The sequence below is a fragment of the Panthera pardus genome, unplaced genomic scaffold (genome assembly GCF_024362965.1).
Source record: "Panthera pardus isolate Hobbes unplaced genomic scaffold, ASM2436296v1 HiC_scaffold_16, whole genome shotgun sequence".
Classification (NCBI taxonomy): Eukaryota; Metazoa; Chordata; class Mammalia; order Carnivora; family Felidae; genus Panthera; species Panthera pardus.
Genome location: NW_026526721.1, coordinates 124,092,366 through 124,099,035, shown reverse-complemented (window position 1 = coordinate 124,099,035; position 6,670 = coordinate 124,092,366).

The following is a 6,670-nucleotide window of genomic DNA, read 5'->3' as shown; positions in this document are numbered from 1 at the left end:
CGAAGGTAGCAAAATTAAAATTAATTCATTTGTAAAATAAGTCCATTTTTTAACAAATTTGTCCTATTTATTTTCATAAACATAGCAAGAATAGTGATTGACCATCTGTTTTTAAAAATGTGCTTTGCTCAAAGTTTTTATAAGGAATTTCACATTGAACTTTTATTTTTCTATATTAAATATAATTTACTGTCAGATTGGTTTCCATACAACACCCAGGGCTCATCCCAACAGGTGCCTCCTCAATGCCCATCACCCACTTTCCCCTCTCCCCCACCCTCCATCCACCCTCAGTTTGTTCTCAGTATTTAAGTCTCTTATGGTTTGCCTCCCTCCCTCTCTGTAACTTCTTTTTCCCCCTTCCCCTCCCCCATGGTCTTCTGTTAAGTTTCTCAGGATCCACATAAGAGTGAAGACAAATGGTATCTGTCTTTCTCTGTATGACTTATTTCACTTAGCATAACACTCTCCAGTTCCATCCACATTGCTACAAAGGGCCAGATTTCATTCTTTCTCATTGCCCAGTAGTATTCCATTGTGTATGTAAACCACATCTTCTTTATCCATTCGTCAATTGATGGACATTTAGACTCTTCCCATAATTTGGCTATTGTTGAAAGTGCTGCCATAAAATTGGGGTGCAAGTGCCCCTATGCATCAGCACTCCTGTATCCCTTGGGTAAATTCCTAGCAGTGCTATTGCTGGGTCACAGGGTAGATCTATTTTTAATTTTTTGAGGAACTTCCACACTGTTTTCCAGAGCGGCTGCAGCACTTTTAACTTTTAATAGCCTCTTAAGGCCAGAAGCCCAGCCAAATACTTGCCATCAGACTCACCTGCAATACCTGTAGATTTGGGTGAATTTCTCTTCTCCTGCAGTCCCCAAAATATCCTGAGGTTCCTGCACCTGAAGTGATATTCTTTACTTACCTGGTAAGGCTCTTGGGAACTCTATAACCAGGGTATCAGGCTAACATTTCCAAGGGACTTTACTGGCTTCATAAAGTTAATCTTAGTTCCTTAAACCTGTCTGGTCATATCTGAATCTATGCAGGTGTCTCTCAAATATGACATTCTAGTTAAAGACTTGGTACTGTAGCCAATGTTTTCAGTGGTGTCCTGTTACAAGGAAAACAGATTCTCATTGGATGTATGTAAATGACTATAATTGCCAAGTGAGAAAGAATACTCATTTAGAGTTTCTGAATTCTGGAGGGTTCAGATAGGGAGAAAAGATAAATGTTTCTATTTGCTTACAAAGGAATATTTTATCAAATTCTATTAAGCCATAGATCTTAAGAGAAAAGGTTTTCCTAAATCTGGAAGAGCAAACATTAGAGAACATTAGAGAGTATTTTAAACAAGAGTCATAAAAACTATAATCATCTTTTTCAATTCACTTTGTCTCATGTTATTAATTCTTGTTCTGTCTGAATGCAGTTTTTCCATTAGTTCTGAAAATTCTTACCCAGTTTAGTTTTATGATCTTAAAGATATCGGAATCCTGTGCTCATCAAAAGTCCTTTTTGTGAATCTCCTTGAAGCTAAAACACATTTGCAAGAGCATAACTGCAATGACAAAAGACTCAAAAAATGGCCATGGTTAAAAGTCTGACAACATGCCCTAAAATGTAGTTGACAAGGAAATGTGGTTATTTTTGTGACACACAACATTTAAATCAGTAAAATATCAAATGATGACATTATACCAGGATATAGTAAAACTTTAGGAATTTTAGGTGGCTTAGTCGGTTGGGCATCCAACTTCAGCTCAGGTCATGATCTCAGTCTGAGTTCAAGCCCCGCATCCGGCTCTACACTGACAGCTCAGAGCCTGGAGCCTGCTTCAGATTCCATTTCCCTCTCTCTCTGCCCCTCCCCAGCTCACACTCTGTCTCTCTCTCAAAAATAAAATAAAAACATAAACAAATTTTTTTTTAACTTTAGGAATTTTATATAATGCAACAGCATTTACCCACATGATATAACCTAAGACAGTTTATCATCATTTGTTTGACAATACTTCCCATGTAACTTAACAAACCAAATAAGCCTAACTAGTCAAAAAGACTTCATTTAGAATTTGTATTTGGGGGAAAGTTTGTTAAAAACCTCAGAAGGTTCTAAAGCATTTTCTTAAACAGCATTAGAGATCATTACAAAACTTAAACCTTAATTAATCTGTTTAACATAAGTGGCCATAAGAGATTCTAAAAGCAAATACAGATTACACAGTTGTTATCAAAATTTAGCTCTTTTAATATTGAGAAGTTTTAAATTTCTTAGTCAAAAATTAAAAAAAACTAATGAAGACAGAACATAGAACTTTGTTTTTTCTGGGCAGATAAAGAGAAAAACTTTGCTGATAATTTCTTATCAAGAACAGGCCACCAATCCAAGAAAACTTAGTCTTTTTAACAGAGAGAAAAAACAAATTCCAATCTTGTACTAGTATGTATTTATTTATTTATGTATTTATTTGTTTATGCTAGTGTACTTTTAAAATTCATTCATTCCATGTGGTCCTGACCACATGTAAAATTCTTTTCCGAAGATTCTCCTTCACAAACCTTTTATAATTTTCTTTTTTTCATTTTGATTTGTCCTAAGTTTCCCCTCTAAATAACCAGCCTCATTTCAGAGCAAAATTACTTTTTTTCCCTCAACAAAAATGTATCCTCATTCCTTATACCTTTCTTATAAATTTCTCATTTTCCTACATTCAGAGTTACTTTTGTATCATTTTCAAGTCTCTATCACATTTATCAGAATTTTAATTCTTAAAACCTTCAGTCTCCAGTGAAAACTAAGTTTCTTAGTCCTCTTTTATAAAACAAATCTAATCACAAGGTGGCATTAATTAGTCATTTTCCATTTGCCAATTAGAACACAGCCAGTTTTGTCCAAATATACCCAAAGCAGCAGCAATAACTAAACCTAATGAAGCCCAGAGTACCTCTATGATCATTGATTCCTCAAAAAATTGGGGGCTTCCCTGATTGAACCAAATGGCTTTCTAGCATCTGGTTGTTTAGTCTTCCAACCGGCTTTCTCTAACTGTGTGCCCAAAAAAACTAATTCAGACATGTCCAAAGAATCCCATTTGGGCCATCTGAGACTCAGGTTATCCTTAGTTAAAATTTTCCATATTTTAAGTAAGCACTTGCCAGTAGAGGCTCCATGCATGTTGTACATAGAAGGGTCATCAGACACTTCTGCTAGGCTTGCAACCACCTGAAAGCACCATTTGGCCTGAAAAAGCAAGGGTTCCCTTCTCTTTGGAGCTGAGTGATTCAGTCTCTCATATTTCTAGCCAGAAAAATTTACTCAAGCCTTATATTAATAACATCAAGTAGCATACTGCCAAATTAAAATAACCAACCCATTGACTCTGACCCCTCTAGGTTACTCCTGCCTGGACAACATTAGCTCAACATCTCAAACAAACAGCTCAAATAAAATTCAGTACCATTAACTCCAGTTGCTGAGGTCCGGATACCATAACTCACCCAATACACATGCGAGGTGCTGAGAACTTGGAGAGGCACAAAGGGCCCGTGCTGGTAGAGGGCCAAGTTCCAGGGGACCTCCAGGTGATCTCACAAGGGTTGCTCTGATATCCTGCTGACTACGCCAAAAAATGTTGATGCAAATTGAACAAACCTTTTAGAATTTCTAAAAGAAGAGGGGCGCCTGGGTGGCTCAGTCGGTTAAGCAGCCGACTTCTGCTCAGGTCATGATCTCGCGGTCCGTGAGTTTGAGCCCCGCGTCGGGCTCTGTGCTGACAGCTCAGAGCCTGAAGCCTGTTTCAGATTCTGTATCTCCCTCTCTCCGACCCTCCCCCGTTCATGCTTTGTCTCTCTCTGTCTCAAAAATAAATAAACGTTAAAAAAAATTAAAAAAAAAAAAGAATTTCTAAAAGAAGAGAAAGAGTTTTATTTGAGCCCAAGTTAGGACAGCTGCCCAGGATATACAATCTTCACAAAGAAGATAGTGCTCTGGCACAGGCACATTTGGGACAGGATCATGTACATCTTCTACATTAAAAAGTTACAAATCATTAGACAAAAGACATTTCAGAAAGTTGCAGACCATATTCTAACCTTCTAGCATATGCAGGGCTGTATGACTTTAATCTTATGGGAACCAGGGAGGGTTTTTTTTTTCTTTTCCTTATCTTTATGTTTGGAATGCTCCTTTTTGATTATTTTTAAACAAATCAGATGTACATTGTGTGCTCAGGGCAGAAATGAAGCCCATACCCTGAGATTTTGCCAAGTCATTTTGACCTTAGTAAATGTTAAAGTATAGCTTCCCTGGGAGCCCAGGAGCAGGACCTACAAACATTAAAAGTTGAAAATTTCCTTTATTTTATTACCTTTAATCCAGGAACTTGCAATGAGCCAACACCTGAGGTCTTAGCAATGACAACAAATTTTTCCTGCTATGCTTTCTGATAAATCACCACCTCCTCAACCAATTCAACAACGGGGAAGTCAATCATTGGCAGAAGATCAACACCAAACACAAAAATTCCAGAAGCTTATCCCTTTACTAAGTTCCCCCAAATGCAGAGACTTAGGGAACATAAGGGGTTTTTGCAATCTATCAGGTGACCCACACACTAATCCTGCCTACTTATTGATCTATCAGGAGGGTTATAAGGCAGCCATTTCACCTGGAAGAAACATACAGCACAACCCTGGAACTGGCAGAGCATGTGCCTGGGCAGTCTGCTTCAATCGAAATCATGGGCAGAGACTTGGGAAGGTTTCTTCACTAGACACCCCTGTAAACTGATTCTAACCATGCAAACACAAGGTTTGATTAAAAGAAAAGGAAAGCCATCACCACAAATAAGCAATGGACAAATCCCAGTAGTCCAAGGACCTGGTGATCTGGAATGGGAATTGATTCCCAGTTTCAGTTAAGTCAGTTCAGGAAGGATGCTTTTGCCCTGAGGTTCCCCTTGTGGTATATCAACTCCTGGCAGTCTCAGGAGATCAGCTTTATCACCCTCCCTGGATGCAGCAGTCCCCACGTCTTCCATGATCCCGTCCCTCTCCTGCTGTCTGCTTCCCAACGCCCCTGGCATGAGCACCTAGTAATCCTTTTTGGAGCCATCCTCTGCTGAGGGAGTCACATATCCTCAGCTCAGAACCTTCTCTCAGCCATCAACAGGTATCCTCAGTTCCCCCTGGATGCTCTAGTGTGAACAGAGAGGTCCCCTCCAGAGCAGGCTTTGGATTCTGACTCAGGTCCTACATCCAGGAAGGTAAAGCTGTCCCACTCGTCTATGGTTTCTGGTTTTCTATGTGTCCCCAGCTCCCCAGGACAGCTTTCTAGGTCTCCATGCACACCTTCTTCCTTTGGAACTGAGTTTATTCTCCAGACCTCATCAATTCTTGGTTCAGGGTGGCTTGGCCTGTTTCCAGGGTTCCCTAGCATTGGATAGATTGGTTTTCTTTCCTTACAAAAGGCAGGCCAGAGCAGAGCTCCTGCTCCCCACTCTGGAGTGAGTAGAGGGCTCCATTTGGGGGGAGTGATACATTTCTAGTGTCTGTATCTCAGGTACTCACATACCCGAGTGCCTTCTGACTGCTTGCACAGTGACCAAAATCACTGAACAACTGGTTGAGACAGAGAGCAGGAAGTAGCTGGTAGTCTTTGTCACAAAGATGAAAGTGAGCCTTGGTGATGCACTGAAATCCTAAGCATGAAAAGTAGGACCTGTCTGACCAAGAACCAAGTAGAGGTTATGATGGACAGAGCACTGAGCTTGGAGTCATGCCTCTACCTGCCCCAGGCTTAGTGCACCAGGAAGTCCCAGCTCTGCCTGGAGCCTCATCTCTCTTATGCGGTGTGGAAAATAAATGACCTCAGGCTCAGGGTGAGGATGAAAGGGCTCTCTGTAAGGCAACGAAGCAACTTGCACTTTCCACCATGGTAAAGAAGGGAAAAATAGAACACTATTACTGTGGATGGTATTTGGACTCCCTGATGACAAATACTAAGTTGTTGGTTGCAGATGAATGAAATCTATTTCCCAGTAAACATTTAAGAAGGAAAGCCTCAGCCCGTGTGAGGGGGAGAAAGCACATGCAGAAACCAGCAGTCAGTCACTAGGACCTGGGGCCTTTTAGAGCCACAGCCTGAGGTCCTTTCTAACCCTTTCTGAGGAGGCCTCCTGTCACCTGAGTCACTCTACCAGAAACCTCCCAGAGCCCCCATATCCTTCCCTTCAGTCTTCTCTCTTCCTTTTTGAGCAGAACTGCCTTTCCTTCCTCCTGTTCCCCTTTCTGCCGTGTCTGGCCTGTGCCACACTAACCTTCTGTGTTTGTGGTCAGGTGCCCCAGCTGCAGCTCCCAACCAGACTCCACAGATCCCTAGAGGCTCCAAGGATGGACTTCAGGAACGCCTGAAGCCTGGGGCCATAGCTCATATCAGTAGCTTTACCCTGGATGCTATTTATCCATAGCTTCTCCTACAAGTCACCTACATGTCTCTGTTCTTTGACCCTCTGTGACATTACCTCAGTTCAAAATCCCTCCAAATATCTTCACCACACAATCTCAGGCCTTCTCCAGCCAGCCAAGCAGCCCCTGGGGACCCCAGTATAGATATCTGAGTAGACATGTACAAAGAGCTATTTATCTTTGAAGAGTGGAT